This window comes from Zingiber officinale, chromosome 2A (genome assembly GCF_018446385.1).
Source record: "Zingiber officinale cultivar Zhangliang chromosome 2A, Zo_v1.1, whole genome shotgun sequence".
In the NCBI taxonomy this organism is placed as follows: Eukaryota; Viridiplantae; Streptophyta; class Magnoliopsida; order Zingiberales; family Zingiberaceae; genus Zingiber; species Zingiber officinale.
In genome coordinates this window covers 77,581,980-77,599,528 of record NC_055988.1, presented here as the reverse complement: position 1 = coordinate 77,599,528, position 17,549 = coordinate 77,581,980, and the positions used below count along the sequence as shown (strand labels likewise).

Sequence of the window (17,549 nt, the reverse complement as noted above, 5' to 3'; positions counted from 1 at the left end):
TAATTTAACTTAAAAATTATTTTAAAAATTAATTTAACTTTAAAATTATTTTAAAAATTAATTTAACTTAAGAATTATTTTAAAAAATTAATTTAACTTAAAAATTAATTTAACCTAAAAATTATTTTAAAAATTAATTTAACTTAAAAATTATTTTAACTTAAAATTATATTAAAAATTATTTTTAAACAAAAAAAAAACAAAATAATCTCGTTAGAAACCAGGGGTGTCCGCCCCTAGTACTACCTTCCGGGCGCCCGGAAGGCAGTCCTGACACTAGGGGTGATCATTCGGTTAATTCGGTCCATAAATTAACCGAATTAACCGAAACACTACAACAAAAATAGCTTTTCGCAGCTTGCTATTAACAGCGCACATTAAAAGCACACCGTTAATAGTATTATTAACGGCGTGCATATTGATGCGCGCTGTTAATAGTATAAACTTAAATAAGGAAAAAAATTACGTCTAGATATTAACAGCGCACATTAAAAGTATGTCGTTAATACTATAAATATTTAACAACAATAACGGCATGCAAAAATAAGCACGCTGCGAATACTTTTTAAAATTATTAACGGCATGCAGCATGCTGCGATTAGTTTAAAAAATAATAATAAAAAAAAATTATTATTTACGACCATGATTAAAAGGAATGTGTTTTGACCCAGCATGTTTTGACCAACTTTAATTTTTTTTAAATTATAGTTTAAAAGATAGTTATCTTTAAAAAAAATAAATTAAACAAAAATATGTAAATAATAAAAAAAATACATCCAACCCCAAAAGCCGATCAATAATAAACATGGTTAAAAAAATAAGTAAAGAAAAACTTAAAGTAAGTAATTAAATAAAAATGTAATAAGTAAAAAAACATAATTAAAATAAAAAAAATGCTAGGTTAAAAACATAAACCGGATCAAAGCCGCCAAAGCCATCGTCGCTTCCTCTCCCACTACAGAAAAATTGATCTATTGTGATATTATCTTAATGACACTTATTTCTAAGTGTCATAATAAATACCTTATAATGATATTTATTTAAAAATAATACAAAAATAAAATAAAATATCATGTTAGATCCTTTATCTTGACATTTCTAATAAATGTCATTATTAATCCATTAATAATTAGTTTAATCTATTAATAATTAGCCTTAGCAAAAATCCAAACCCTCGTCCGCACTTGTCACACCCTCCGCACTTTTCCCTACGGCGCCGAAAAACTTCTCACGCTGCACGCTGTAAGATATCGGAAAATTTAAATAATAAGGTTATTTGGGAAATAGTCGTATAAAATTTTTCCGAAATTTTTAGAAATTTTCTAGAAATTTTTCGGAGCTCGTACGACGGATTTTAAGGGGACAAATTGACGGCGTGGATAAACCCTGTTTGGGATACCCATTTAAGTGAGGAAATGTTTTATTTATATAATCCTTTTTCCCTATTTTCTTTCCCAAACGCCGAACCTTTCTTCCCCAACCCTTCACGACCCGACTTCCCTCTCTTCTCTGTTCTCTCTCGCGGACGATCGACGCCGACGGAGCAAGGCTTCAGCTCCGGCGATCTTTTCTCTGCCGGAATCGACCCTTAAGCTCAGATCCAGCCGAAGCCCTTCTCCTTCTCAGTCCGATCTCTCTCTTCTCTCACGCGGAAGATCCGACGCACCCGACGCCGACAGAGGGCAACTGCTTTCCGACGATCTGGGCCTCTTCGCGTCGCCTGAGGACCGTCGCCGGATTCTTGAAGGTGCTGACGCTGTCCAAGCTCTTCTAATGGAGCGATCCCTTCCTCGGCCAGTTCTTACGCGTGAGCGACGATGGCTAGGTGGCTAGGTGGCTAGGGCACGGTGGAGGGCTTGGTTTTGGTTGTTTCCGACCGATTGACCCTTCGTTTCCTCCTTCTTAAGATGTTCACATAACGATCCGTGGCTCCTCAAAGTGGATCGGATTGGGCGATACCTTCTGGAGACAACCGATTGAGGTAAGCTTAGGTCTTCTTCTCTGTTACCGATCCTCTTCTTCTTTTCGGTTGAATTAGGTTACAGATTTGAAGATGTTGGTATCAGGGAGGTGTTCTTGAGCTGCCGGGAAGAGGCTAGAAGGATGGTTAATTGATCAGTGATCTCCCTGCTTAACCTCCTGTTGTGATCCGATTGATTCCAATGAGGTTGAGTGCTGTGGATCAACAAGCACGACTGTGAGGTGAGGTTCTGTGTACTGTAGGTGTTCTTGTTCTGCTCTACTTGTTCCAGCATCAACAGTAGCTGTGATTTGAGGTAAGGTGTAGGAATTAGGGTTAATTGGATTACTAGATCAGTTAGTATGATTGGTATATCATTAGTTGATACATGTTGTAATTAGTTGTTGATTGTGTGTAGATTTATTTAGTTTAGAATTAATCTAATGGATAAGAGTTCATCTCCTCCTAGGTTTGTGTATATCCTAATTCTCCCATGTTTCTACCTCTTTTTCTAACAATTAGGATAAGAGTTCTATGATAGAGTTCTAGGTTTTCCATACTTTCTTTTCTTTTCTTTTTTTTTTAATATCTTTTTTGTTTTGTTCTATGATAGAGTTCTAGGTTTAGTATGTATATTATCTTGATGACATATTAAACGTTTTCTTTCAACTTAGGTTCTTGCAATCTCTATGATTCATTTGCAATCTAGTTTATTGAACTATCTCTCTTATAACAATAGTAAATCTGTTTGGCATAGGCCAAAGAATGATCATATTTATATACTGTTATCCATAAAAAAAATTAACTTTGTGGCAATTACATGATGGAAGGACATAATACCAAGGAAAAACTTTGTCAGTTACCTCTACCTATTAAAATTTAATGATAGGTTTTTTCAAGTTTTGTAATTACAAGTTTTGTAAAACTTGTGTGAATAATACATGATATTTATTTGTTTAAAATATAATGATGTAGGAATCAATTTTTTATATGTGATTTTCTTTCTTGGTAATCAAAAAGTTAACTTGCATGTTTGATTGTTTTGGAGATTTTTTGTCTTAATGAGTGATTCACCTTTGTTTAGAACCCTCCCACGCTGGCTACTCCTCTATTTGATACTAAAATGGAAGAGGACCCTAAGATGACATACATAGACCTAGATAATCTTCAAATTGTGTTTTGAACGAAGAGGTATTTACTTATATTCGCAAGCATGTTATATATAAGTCTGCCACTAGATTCATGTCTTTAATGTACTGTTGAATTGATAGCACTAATTCTTTTCCACACAGTAGTGTTTGGTCTTGCATTGTGATGGCGTCTGAGTGTTGGCTTGGTCTCTGTTGGCTTGCTACATATCTAGAAAGCTCCATGATTTGTGCTAAGGTAGTTCTTCTCAACGAGCATATCTGAGATGGAACTTCCATGCTACTTGCTTTTCCGAGTTTGATTTGCTGCTACAAGATCGGAAAGATATTATGTAATTGTTGTTCCTTCTGGTCGAACAGTTTCACTTTTCCATCTTAGTTTCTTGTATGTTCTTTGTTAAATAATTACGTGGATTTAATTCTTATCGGTAACAGCTGAAGCGTATCCAATTTGGATTTTCCAGCTCAAAATATCAGTAGATTTGTTGTGGTAGTGCCTTAACAGGATTTGAGACTTCTCCATTCAGGTAGGTTATGCTCGTTTGACTCACATTATGGTAATTATTTTTTATTTTTTATAATTTAAGTAATATGTAATGATATATGTATCTTTTGAATTGTGTCGTAATGATTTTGTATATATTTCTATATTTAAGGAAAAGACAAGTCCGGTAGATACAAAAATTACAAGATTGCAAGTTTGGATTGAAGGTCACAAGAAAAAAAATGGGGAGCCTAGTACTCAAGCTGTTGGAGAGAAAATAGTAAGCATGTCCACTCATTTTAGATTCCTTTAGTATTTTATTTCACTGATCTTGTTTTTCATAAGAATTTATACTTAAGATCTCTATTTATACAGCCTAAAATGTTTTTTCTGTACCTCCTTGTACATGTGTTCAAGCTGTTTTTTACTTGTGAGTTGGTACATGTGTTTAATTTCAGGTGGACCTAATTCGACCAAATGATGAAATGCAGTTTCTCGATGATGCAATAGGAAGCACGGTCGCATGATTATCTAAATTTATAGTATTGTGTGATTGATACATATTATACTAATTTGTTTGGATTGTTAGTTGAATTGTTGTTATGTAATTGCTAGTTTGTTAGAGATTTCATATATTGTTTTAGATGTTTTGAGTTTTTGTGGTATAATGAAAAGCTATGACTTTTATTAATTCTATATGGATTTGATTTTTACTAAATTTGTTGTAAAATTTTAATTTATTATTTTTGTCAATTTTTTTAATATAGTTAAGACCATTAACAGCATACGTTTGCGCGCTGTCGATAGTATTTTTCGTAGCGCGCAACGCACGCCGCGGATACTATTATTCGCGGCGTGCTTTCCGCGCTGCGGAAAATACTATCCACAGCGCTCAAAGCACGCCGCGGATAATAGTATCTGCGGCGTGCGTTGCGCGCTGCGAAAAATACTATCCGCAGCGCGCAAAGCACGCCGCGGATAATAGTATCCGCGGCATGCTTTGTGCGCTGCAGAAAATACTATTCGCAGCGCGCAAAAGCACGCCCGAATAATTTATGACTTTCAACAGCTTTTAACTGTGCAGCGCGCAATGTGCGCTGCGAAAAGTGAATTTGCGTGCTGCGAAAAGCCATTTTTGTTGTAGTGAAAACCTATTTAGTGTTGGCTAACCAAATCAAATCAAAATTTTTCTAAAACTAAATTAACCGAATTAGTTATTTCAGTTAACACTGAATTAACTAAATTTGTTTAAAATAACAATAAAAAGAATTTATACAAAATTAATATCAAATTAACTGAATTAACCAAATTAACAGAATTAACTGAATGCTCACCCCTACCTGGCACCCCGCCCCGGGAGTCTGCTCCTGGCACTTGGAGCCAGTCCGGGCACCCAGAGTGCCCTATATAAGGGGCGGCAGGGGCGCCCCCAATCTTTGAACCTCCCCTTTCCACTCTTGCAAAGGCTCTTACCGAGCTTTAACGCAAGAGGGATTAAATTTTAAATTTTTAGTTCCTTCTTCGGTTATTACGCCGCTGTGAATCAACCGAGGTCATCATTTCTAGTATTTTTTTCATGATGTGTCTGTAAATTTTCTTTTCTAAATTTCTTTAAGTATTTTCTATAATTTATTGCTTAATCTAGCTTTTCTTTGATAAAGTAGGAAACATGCTAATATTGGTGTTGGGCCCTCTACTCCTAGTACTGATCATAGGTTTCCCACTGAAGAACGTAGGATTAGGTTTAACTCTACCATTTATATGCCTATATGGAATAGGTGTATAGATAGATCATTTTTTGTGCGCTCTTGCATCCCAGTTGTAGAGGTCATTGACTAATACAGCTTGTAGCGCCTTATTTACTGTACCAGTTCAGTTAACATAAGTTTATATTCTGAATTGTACAACAACCTAGTTATAGTAGATGACCTTCTATACACTACTAGGGTAGCTGGTATTGATATCACGTTATCCCCTGCTGTCATCCAGACCTTTTTAGGCCTACCACCATCTACATGCACTTTTCAGTGCTACCCTCCTAGGGGTCTACCATTTGTTGATCCTTACTCGCATATTGCTCTTGATATGATTTATTCATATTTTTTTGGGGGAGAGCAAGTACCTACTGTTACCGTGTTCAAGTCAGTTTCCCTTCGAGTCCAGGACTATGTCCTCTATAGGGTTTTAGTTTCCTGTATTTTGCCATTAACCACTCGCGATGTCGCGAGGATGCATCCATTTCACTCTTTTCTCCTTTATGCCTTTTGCCATAGATTAGATATAAATATTAGCCTACATATCTTTCATGTCATTATCTACTCAACTGGAGTCACCACTAGTGGGTGGGTTCATATGTCGTACTATCACATTTTGACAGCATATATTGCCTCCTTAGATATTGACGTCACCAGAGGTGAGGTCTGAGTTCTGATTGAGTTTGATGTTGTAGGATCTAGGAACTTCTCTTTAGGTGGTATCCATATCGATGATAAGGGTGTCCTGTCCTGGCGGAGGGGGCACAGCACCAGCCTGACCCAAATGTAGAGCTAGATGCCCAGGAGGAGGAGGCAGAGCACGATGAGTTTATGATCAAACTATTTGGCGAGGTCGCTCCTGCTCCAGCGCCGCCCCAGCCCAAGCACCACATCCCGCTCCTTGCACTCTAGGTGACCGAGTTGCCGAACTAGAGCTATCTATGATGAGTCTCCACCAGGAGGTCTCCGATTTTCACCGAGGTATGTGTCAGGAGGTCTCCGACTTACGATGGGATATACAACAGGAGGTCCCCGACTTGCGACGAGATGTGCGAAAGGAGATCTCCGACCTTCGACATGACCTATCCAGGTCTCGAGAGGATGACCAGACTCGTCACTCTGAGTTGATGGCGTTGTTACGCTCCTTGGGCTCCAGACCACCTTCTTCATCATCCCAGTAGACTATGCATTATTGTATTTTCATCATGACTATTTACTGTAGTATATTTTGAGTTATTGACTTTTACTTCATATTGCCTTATCATGAATAGACTAGGATTCTTAAATTACAAATTATTTTTCAAAAATTGTCTTTAAAATTCTAGGGTAAAACTTTTTATATTTCTCAAAATTCCCTATTTTTAGAGTTTTTGAAAAATCAGTTATAGCCTTAGAATAGATCAATCCCTTAGAAAGCATGCTCCTATAGATCTAAGGTTTGAGCATCTTATAGATCAATCCCTTAGAAAATGGCTTTCAAAAACTTATTTTTGAAAATGACTTTCAAAAACTTATTTTTGAAAATGGATTTCAAAAACTTATTTTTGAAAATGGCTTTCAAAAAATTATTTTTGAAAAGGACTTTCATAAACTTATTTTTGAAAATTGGATTTCATAAACTTATGTTTGAAAATTGATTTACTTTTACAAGCTTATGTTTGAAAATTCGTTTAATTTTACAAAACTTATTTTTGAAAGGTACTCTGAAAATTACCTCAATTTTACAAACTTATTTTAATTTACAAAGTTAGTAAATTTTTTGCCTTAGTATTTCTAATAAAAAGTTAGCTATTTTTTTTTAACTATTTTGAAAAAGTTAAAGGATGTTGAAAACTATTTCTGATTTTTTAAACAACTTTTTCAAAATTTTCCTTTAACTTATTTTTCTAAGTTAACTCCCCCAGGTCAACCTGAAAATTTTATATTATCATAATTCTCTGTTGTTAAACTTTATTTTCGAAGTTAACTTATTTTTCTAACTTATTTTCTGTTGTCAACCTGAAAACTATCTATGCTTGCCATTTTTTGATAAATGCCAAAGGGGGAGGGTTAGGTGATTTAAGTTAGTTAGCGACAAAATATCAAACATAAAACAAGGTTAACTTAAAAATCATGTCTTATATTTGCTTATGTTTCACTAACTTAACTCAGATTGTCATTGCATCAAAAAGGGGAAAATTGTTGGTGTGGTTAGCACTGACGATCTAACTCAGGTTTTGATGAATGACAAAGTAGGTTACGTTAGTTTCATAGTGATTTAACACTTTGACAAAGTGTGCAGGGGAAGTTCAGCTAGGTAGACGGGCCGACCGGATAGCTGACATGAAGCCCAGCTAGGTCAACGGGCCGACCGGATAGCTGGCACGAAGCCCAGCTAGGTTGACAGGCTGACCTGATAGCTGGCACGAAGTCCAGACTGGTCGGTAGGCTGACCAGATGTTTGGCATGAAGTTCAGCTAGGTCGACGGGCTGACTTGATAGCTGGCACGAAGTTCAGATAGGTCGACGGGCTGACCAGACGTCTGGCAGGTAAGTTAAGGTAAGTCACTAGAGGGGAGTGACTTGGTGAGGAAACCTTCCCAGTTAGGAAACTTAGGTGTCGATCCAACTTAGAACCATTTCAGAAATCTAAGTTGAGATCGTGACTAGATTCCGGTCTCGAGGAAATGGAATTTAATTACTACTCTGTTTGATTATAAATTGTGTTAACTTTTGTTTTGTAGGGTAGTTTAACTTTTATTTTACCTTGGACTAGAATTTTCTTGCAGAAAAAGGAATTTCTGGAGAATGGTGGTCTAGGCACCCGGAAGGGATCCGGGCACACGGAGTTGGTCTGGGTGCCCGGAAGGGATCCGGGCGCCCGGAAGGCAAAATCTATCTCGTCACAGATTTGGAGCACGCTGATTGGTCGAACATACGTCAAGGTTCGGGCGCCCAGAAGGGATCCGGGCGCCCAGAGCATGCTTATAAAAGAAGGCCTCCACGGAGCATCAAACACAACAACTCTTTCTACAACTGCTCTGTTGCACTCTGCCCCTACGACGCTGCGAAGTTACTCTGACAACTTGTGCTTCATTTTTTTCTTTATTATTGTTGGTATTTTGATTTAATAGTTCTTGTACCTTCTGTTGTAATCAATTTGTGAACTATTAGTGATTGTCCAATGAAAGCACTCAACGAGTGCAGGCCTTGGAGTAGGAGTCGACGAAGGCTTCGAACCAAGTAAAATTTGTTCTTGTTAGCGTTGTGATTTTTTTTTCGCTGCGTACTCTCGTCAAATTTTTAAATCGCTATTCACCCCCCCTCCCTCTAGCGTTTTCATGATCCAACGCATCATGTATGTCCTCAAGGTTCAGCATGTTTCCTCGATATCTACACACAGATTAGTAGCTCAGACTGACTTTATTAATATGTCGTCGACGTATACCTCTAAGTTGTGGTCGATCTACTCCCGAAACACCTTTTTCATGAGCCTCTAGTAGGTGGTGCCGGTGTTCTTCAGTCCGAATGATATGACATTGTAGCAGAACGTTCCATCGTCCATGATAAAGCTAACCTTAGCTTGATCTTCTTTGGCGAGCGGTACTTGGTGATAGCCTTGATACGGATCAAGCATGTATATCAACTCGTAGCTTGCCATAGAGTCCACCATTTGGTCTATCCGGGGTAGTGGGTAGAAATCCCTCGGGCACGCCTTATTTAAGTTGCGGAAGTCGATGTAGACCCACCATTTGTTGCCCGGCTTGGAGACCAACACCATATTAGCGAGCCAACTCGGAAATTGGACTTCCCATATATGACCGACCTCCAGCAGTTTCTCTATCTTCGTCTAGATGATTAGGTTTTACTTTGTACTAAAGTCTCTTTTCTTTTGCTTCACTGGTCGAGTGTCCAATCGGATATGAAGCTCATGTTGTGTTACGGTCGGTGAGATTCCGAGGAGCTCATGGGTTGACCAGGCAAACACGTCATGATTCTGCCTAAGGCAGGCAGAGAGTCTGCCTTTTTCTCGTTCTCTAGATCGGCGGCAATGAAAGTGGTCACCTCCGACCGGCTCAAGTGGTTCTAGACCTCCTCCTTTTCTTCATAAACTAGTGTAGGGGGCTTCTCAATGATGGTGTTAACCTCCAGGCACGGTTTTTTCTGAGTGGTCCTTGCTTCTGATTTGACCATCTCGACGTAGCATCATCGAGCAGCCAATTAGTCACCTTTGACTTCTCCCACCCTGTCGTCCACCAGGAACTTAATCTTCTGGCAATAGGTTGACACTACCGCTCAGAACTTGTTGAGGGTTGGTCGGCCTAATATAACATTGTAGGCCGACGGTGCATCAACCACAATGAAGTTTGTGGTCCTCGTCCTCTTCAGGGGCTCATCGTCGAGTGAGATGGCTAGCTTGGCCTATCTGATCGACAACACTTCGTTGCCCATGAAGCCGTAGAGCGGTGTCATCATTGGCAATAGCTCTTCTCGATTGATTTGTAGCTAGTCGAACACCTTTTTTAATATGATGTTCACTAAGCTTCCTGTATCAACAAAAGTTTGATGTATGGTATAATTAGCGATCACCACTTGGATGATCAGTGCATCATCATGAGGGGCTGCCACTCCCTCTAAATCTCTAGGGTCGAAGTTGATTTCGGGTACTTCAGCTCTCTCCCTGTTGCAGCCAACAACGTGGATCTTGAGTCACCAAGCATGTGATTTCCTTGCTCGGTTGGAATCTCCGTCGGTCGACCCACCAGCTATCATTCATATTTCTCCCCAAGCGATGTTACTCTGATTCTCTTCCTCTCGCGCCGACGGTTTATTCCGCTCGACAGAGACTCGGGCAGGACTTGTATTGCTCCCACGCTGAGGTCGATGGTGACGTGGTTCAACTATTGTCCCGTCTTCTTCCCATCGACCGATTGATCGACGCCTTTGTCGTCGATCAGGTGATGGGGATCAATGACGATATCTTCGTTGGGTCAGCCTACTAGCTACCAAGTCATAGTAGTCACGGATGTTGTGCGTCGCCGACTAGTGGAAGGAGTAGAACATATGTGTCCACATCTTTCCATTTACAGTCTTTGGATGAGCGGCCACCACATGCGGCACTGCATGTGTCTTAGGCTTGTTTGGCAGGACTCTTGATCAAGTCCCCTTGGGGGGTTGATGGCTGCTCTCCTGTCGCCATTTAGACACTCCTACAAGCTCGGCGGGCGTCTCCTTCTTCCTTGCCTCCTGAGCTTCTTCTACGTTGATGTATTCATTGGCCTTCTTTTGTAAGTGGCCAAACTCCTTTGGCGGTCTCCAGATGAGTGAATGGAAGAATTATCCTTCGGTGAGCCCTTGGGTGGAGGTGTTTACCAACATGTCCGAGGAGACCGCCGGGATGTCCATCACCATCTGATTGAAGCGCTAGATATAGGCCCTTAATAGTTCTCGAGACCCCTGCTTCAACGAGAATAGATTCACACTCGTCTTCTAGTGGTGATGATTGCTAGCAAAGTGATGTAGGAAGGTCGTTCGGAAGTCCTTGAAGCTGTGGATTGAGCCACTCGGCAACCGTTTGAACCAACATTGAGTCGATCCATATAGTGTGGTAAGGAAGACTCGACACTTCACCCTATCTGTATACTGGTAAAGTGTGGTCGCATTATCAAACTTGGCCAAGTGGTCGTTGGGGTCGGTCGCTCCATTATATGTCTCGATCGTCAATGAAGGGTAATGCTTCGGCAAAGGATCATTTGGAATCTCCTTCGAAAACTGTTGATTGACCCGTTCGGGTAAATCATCCTCTCTGGGTACCTTCCTTTTCCTTGCATCTCGAGTGGGTGTCTCATCCGAGGATGATCCCCGATCTCTTTCCGCTTGGCCCCTCTCTTCCACTCGAGTCCATAACGGCGCTTGGTGGAATGGGACCGACGCATGAGGGGCTTCCCCATAGGTGATGATCGACCTCTTATTTGGTTCTCAAATGTCTCGGTCCTCTCGCTCATCCTCGGCTTGCTGTCCTACCACAGAGGTTGCAAGCTCTTGTGCTTGACGTTCACACAGTGCCTGTTGGCACTCGGCCAATGCTTGTTATTGCTGTTGTTCCACTATCTTTACCGCTCGAGCTTGTATTAGCATGTCTAGTTCCTCTTGTGTCAACGTCACCATTGTGAATCGTCCAGCGTCTTCCATTTTCTCGTTCGGATGCAAGTTATGTTCCCACAGACGGCGCCAAAATATTCATATCCGAAGCGTGAAGTTAGAAAGTCAGCGAGGTGGCGGTTCTACTGACTAGATGAAGACCTCGTTCCTCTCTGTAAAACAAAACCAAACCAGGGAAGAGGTCCCTGGCGTTGGCGCTCTGACACTCAAGTTAGAAACAGAAGAAGAGAAAGTGAAAGCACTAGGGAGTGAGATCAATCTTGCCTTTTTTTCATACCTATCATACTCTTTTATACATGTTTTGTTCACCCTTCATATACCCCTGTTTAATGATATTAATTACAGACAGAAGGCATCTTTGTCTTGGCCTCTCCGCATTCAATGATAGATGGAGTGTTCTTTTTTATTTTTTCTTCCCCTTATTAAGTATCCATCTTTTCCTCTTTTATTATATCGGCCCATTACACTATCAATGGCATACCCTGAGCCGGATGGGTGGCCCACTCGACCCGTTCTCCAGCTGATCGGGATGATCAGACGTTGTTTCATGCAAACGGCTAACCAGACAGTGGTTCCTCCGATCGACCTATATAGCCCCCTCTCACTCGGGTGACGCAGTTGAGCTTCTGAACCCTGATGTTGATCATTTTGACTTTGACCTCCACCGTGGTCATTGACCTGTGCTAGGTGGGATCCTCCTTACCGTCGCATCATTAGACAATCAATCAATGTTATAATCACATGAAACTATTGTATGATTCATGCAATTGATAGAGGGAGGTGAATATCAATTCGTTTTCTTTATTTTTGATTTGTTTCATCGTTCATTCAATCTATCAGAGTTAGTCGAAGTGAAATATAATAAAAATAATAAAGAATGGAAAGAGATGCATGAATTTGCTTGGTTCCCAATCCTCTAAGGTCAGTACGTCTAAGGTTTAAATATGGGTAGTGTCTATCCACTAGATATTATCATTTCCAAAACCTTTTCAAAGGTAGAGAAACTGCTTACAAATTAATAACACAAGCACAAATCGAATGAAATAAAGTACATCTTATGAATACAAATAAACTTAGTTGTCAATCGGTCCAAAAGTCCTAAGTGCCTCGCACTCCCCTGGTACTTCGTCGGTTGCACAAGCAGATCCTTGTCGTCTTTTAAGCATAGAGTCAAAGAGTTAAGAGTAGAGCATTGTTGTTCTTGATGTAGAGTGTTCGTCTTCTTTTATATAATTGGATTAGATCCTTATCTGAATCAACTCTTATCTGGATCAAGTTATATCTAGATTAAGTCTTATCTTTATTCACATCATCTGACTTATTCTTATCCTCATTCATCTCATTAAGTTGAACCTAATCTTTTTTCACATCAGGTCCATGTCAACCTATCATGTCAACATCCTTGACAACTCAGCAATATGATCTGTTGGTGTAATTTATACTAACGGTCTAACTCAAGTTTTAATGAATGACAAGTAAGTTAAGTTAGGTGTTTCGTTGTCTAACCATTTCACCCAGTGTGCAAGAGTTAATAGTCTGACAAAGTCCAGATAGGTCGACAGGCAGATCGGATATCTGGCGGGAAATCCAGATAGGTCAACAAACCGACCAGATATCTAGCAGGAAGTCACGATAGGTCGACGGGTCGACTAGATATGTGACAGGAAATCCAGATAGGTCGATGGGCAAACCATATATATGGTGGGAAGTCCAAATAGGTCGACGGGCTGACCGAATATCTGGCAGGAAGTTCAGATAAGTCGATGGGTCGATCGAATATCTGGGGAGAAGTCTAGATAGGTCAACGGGCTTACCAGATATCTAGCAGAAAGTTCAATTGGGGCTGCGGAGTAAAGGTAAGTCACTAGAAGAGAGTGACTTAGTGAGGACGCATCCCGGTTGAGGAGATAGTAGGTGTCGATCCAGTTTAGGTCTATTTGGGAACCCTAAACTGAGACCTTGACTAGTTCCTGGTCCTGGGAGGACAGGAACTAATTACTACTTCTTATTATGACTATGCTAACTTTGTTTTATAGGTTAAATGTTTTAGATTTGAACTAACACAACTTGCAGAATAAAAGGAGCAAAAAGTCTTCAGATGAACAGTACCCGTAGGTGTCTTCAAGGTAAAGGAAGGCACCTTCGCACTGTTCATGGAAGGCGCCTTCCATGCCTTGAAGGCTACTTCCGCAGGATGAAACTTACACGTTGTCGCAGATAAGGAGTATGTTATTCGGGATAGGATTTATCCCATTGGAGGCGCCTTCCATGCCTATGGAAGGTGCCTTCCATGGCCTATATAAGTCAGTCTCGACCAAGCATCAAACACAACCTTCTATACGAGCTACTACGTGACCATTTGAGATTATGACTGCTCCAGGCTCCTGCTGCAACTCTGTTGTAAAGCTGCTGCGCCCGGCGACTACTCCGGGGACTTCTGATCATGGCCGACAGAACAACACTAACACACGAAAGCTCTCACTTTGATCCCTATTTGTCGGTAACAAAGTTTTTATTGTACTTAAATTCTGCAAATGGAAAGTGTAGTCTATTATACTTCTCCGATCTTCTTTGTATTTGATTCCCTCTTTCGGATGTACCAAAAGAGACTTTTAGTGTATTACTAGTCGATAGGTTCGCGGGACCTGGGTCTTGGAGTAAGAGTCGTCAAAGGCTCGGAACCAAGTAAACCGACCGTGTTTTCTTGTGTTCATTATTTTCAAATTCGCAAGTACTTTTCGCTGCGTGTACTCATGTTTTTAAAATGATAAAATAAGTTTTTGAAAATCTCATGATTCACCCCCCCCCCTTCTCACGTGTGTATAGATCCAACAAGTGGTATTAGAGCAGGTTCTGCTCTGAATTGGTGTAACCGTCAATCAAGCCAAGGAGAATCAGTTTATTTACGGATTTCAATTTTTCTTGTTTGGTTTTAACTTGAAATTGGTGCAACACCACTCGAGTTCTTCGATATTTCATCTTATTTCTCAAACTCTGCTAATCCAAGACCAAGTCTTGGTACCTTCTTTAGTTGTTCTTTTCAGTTCTAAATGGCCCAAAATGAAGGATACAGCACAGTCCATCCACCACTTTTCAACGGATATGATTTTTCATATTGGAAGAAACACATGGAGGTGTACCTGAACACTAACTTCGACCAATGGTTCAACATTACCAAAGGATATAAGGCGTCAGTCGACCACAACACTAGAATTCCAATAGACCCAGAAAATTAGAATCTAGAAATGAAGAAGAAGTCCCAGATCGTTCAAGGCCCTCAACACAATCCAGTGCGGATTAACAAAAGAGGAGCTAAACCGCGTCGGCCCACATGAAAATGCCAAGGAGCTATGGGACAAGCTCATTGAACTACACTAGAAACCAATGATGTGAAGGTAGCTAAAAGGGATTTGTTTTTAAATAAACTATTTAATATTAAAATGCAGGAAGGAGAATCCCCCAGTGATGTACGTAGATTATATACACTTTTATGCATGTTTGAATTCACATCTACTTGTATTTCATTAGCATAATCTATGTTTATTGCACCCTATTTCATTATAATATCATACTTCCATTATATTCTATTCGGAGACCTGTTCTTTACTTGTTTTGATTGATAGGACGCTATTTGGAGAAAAAATGGAGATAAAACGCACACGGGAGCAACATTAGAAGAAATCAAGTTGGGGTCGTGTAGGCCACACGAGCGTGTGGCCATCCCGAAGCAAATCAAGCCACAGTCATGTGACCCACACGACCATGTCAGCCCCCCCCCCCGGTGTCTAAGCAGCACACGGTCGTGCCAAATGGCACGGCCGTGCGTGGCGAGGAAGGCCACGGCCGTGTGACTTTGGTAGAGGAGAAGAAGGTCATGGTCGTGTGAGCCACACGACCATGTGACTCAACCTGAGAGGAATCTGTGTGAGGTCGTGTGGATTCCACACGGTCGTGTGACGAAGAACACGGGCTGTGCCACGCCAAAATAGAGCTGTGCTGAATTCTGGGTAAATTGCAGACCGATCGTAAAATGGTCATAACTTTGCACTCCATTGGAGTTTCAGGATGTTCTTTATTCCGAAACATAGTTGACTTCAAGATCTACAACTTTCCTTCAGATCCAATAGAGAGATAGCATTACCTTCCCATTCTAAATGGCACGACTGTGCCTCCTAACCGCGGGTTCAACTGGACCTCCGCCCAGACTACAGACCAAACTATGAACCACCATAACTTTCGGCTCAGTTTGAGCAGGGCTCGATCCAAGTATAAGATTATAGATAATTTCAAGAGCTACAACTTTGGTTCAAGGAGAATCACAAGAAAACTTGGTTTAATGGGTGAAAAACTCGATTTACCAGACCCCTGTAATCCTGATTTTCTTGGGAAGTTTAGAGGAGGTATAAAAGGGTCAAGATCCTCATTCTTTGACTCATCTTGAGTTTGGGACTTCGTCCCTCTCCTTGGGGAAGGGTTCTCCCCTTAGGGGGAAACCCTAGAGCTTCATTAACCTCTATCCCTTCACGATCTGCCCATCTCCGGAGCAAGGAGGCATCCCCAAGACATCAGAAATATCGGCAAGCATCTCTTCTTCCCCTTCTTCTCACATCTAGGGTTGTAAGTATGCTTTACTTTATGTTTTGGGGTTGTTCTTCTTTTGCAATGGAGTAGATCTCCAGATCTAGGATGTAGGAAGTATTTGTGATGTGATGGAGATGTAAAACTATGTGGATTTGTCATGTTTCTATTCAATGACTTGTTAATGCCTTGTTCATGTTTGATGAAGTGTGTGTGTGAAGCTTGTATATATATCTTTTGCATATTTTATCAAATGATTGTGTAGAATTGTTAATCCCGTAGAGGGGATACTCTAGATCGTATGATCGAGGAGTGTCGTGATAGGGCTACCCCGCTAACGGACGTCTAGGGTATCACCTTGAAAGGAGAAGCAAATCTCCACAAGGAAGTAGGGGATCGGGCATAATAACTATTTCTATTTCTATGTTATTATGTGTTAGTGTGTTTTTGTGTTGTATAACTGAGGAGTGTCGTGATAGGGCTGCCCTGCTAATGGACTTCATAGGAATCACTTCTATTTAGTCGCATAGGACATAGAGTAGGAGATCATGCCGGTTTATCCACTACAGGGGAGAGTTAGTAATGAATCTAACTTCCTATAAGAGCATGAACATAGAGGATAGGAACTAAGCAATCTATGTAACATCACCTAGCATTACAAGAAACCGAAATCCTAGAATCTATCATCCTCCATCCTCTTAGCTCAACCCTTTTCAAGATCCATTCTCCCCCCCCCCCCCCTTCTCTTTCTCTTACTTTCTTTCCCAACTAATCTTACGTTTGTCTAGATAATTCACCATATGAAATTAACTAGTGCTTAATCAACAGTCCTTGTGGATACGATATCTTTTTATTACTGATGACGAAACCGTGCACTTGCGATTCATAACAAGTTTTTGGCACCGTTGTCGGGGACTATTTTTTATTAATATTAGTTCATTAGTATATGAGTTACTCTAGATATTTTTCTTTTTCCTTTTGTCTTTTTTTTATTGTTTTCATTTTGCACTTTTTCTGCAATTTAAATTCTACATTTTTATTTTTTTGTTACTTCTACATGTCTATCTTGTTCTGACTATAATTATTTAGATGAACATGTTTAAACTGATTACTAGATTGAAAGCTCTGTTTCAAAAGTTTGACCAAATGTCTGCTATGAACTCTAATACTCTTTTCTATGAATTTTGTTGTGCAACTGGTCATATATATGATAATTGTACAACATTGTTTGACCGCCCATATACAATGTATGTTGAAAGAATGGGTGTTTTCTCTAACTTTAATCAAAGGTCAAAGCAAAATTTTTGTAAAGCTTGCAATGAAATAGGTCATTCAATTGAGAGTTGTTACAAGCTATGTAATTTGGGAACATCAGTTGTTACTGACAACGAAGTTGGTGCAACACCTCTCAAGTTCTTTTATATTTTTTTTATCTCAAACTCTGCTAATCCAAGACCAAGTCTTGGCACCTATTTTTAGTTTTC

General features: G+C 40.1%; 1 long non-coding RNA gene across 4 annotated transcripts; it reads left to right on the top strand.

Moving 5' to 3' along the window:
* Positions 1–2,135: 2,135 nt before the first annotated feature.
* Positions 2,136–4,072, top strand: LOC122039722. 4 transcript variants are annotated; one of them, XR_006128351.1, is made up of 5 exons: positions 2,136–2,202; positions 3,256–3,346; positions 3,544–3,635; positions 3,765–3,872; positions 4,051–4,072. It is a non-coding gene; the product is annotated as an uncharacterized LOC122039722 (long non-coding RNA). The 4 variants fall into 4 exon arrangements; XR_006128350.1 differs by having other exon boundaries at positions 2,143–2,202; positions 3,253–3,346; XR_006128349.1 differs by lacking the exon at positions 2,136–2,202 and adding an exon at positions 2,854–3,151 and having other exon boundaries at positions 3,253–3,346.
* The last annotated feature ends 13,477 nt before the right edge of the window (positions 4,073–17,549 follow it).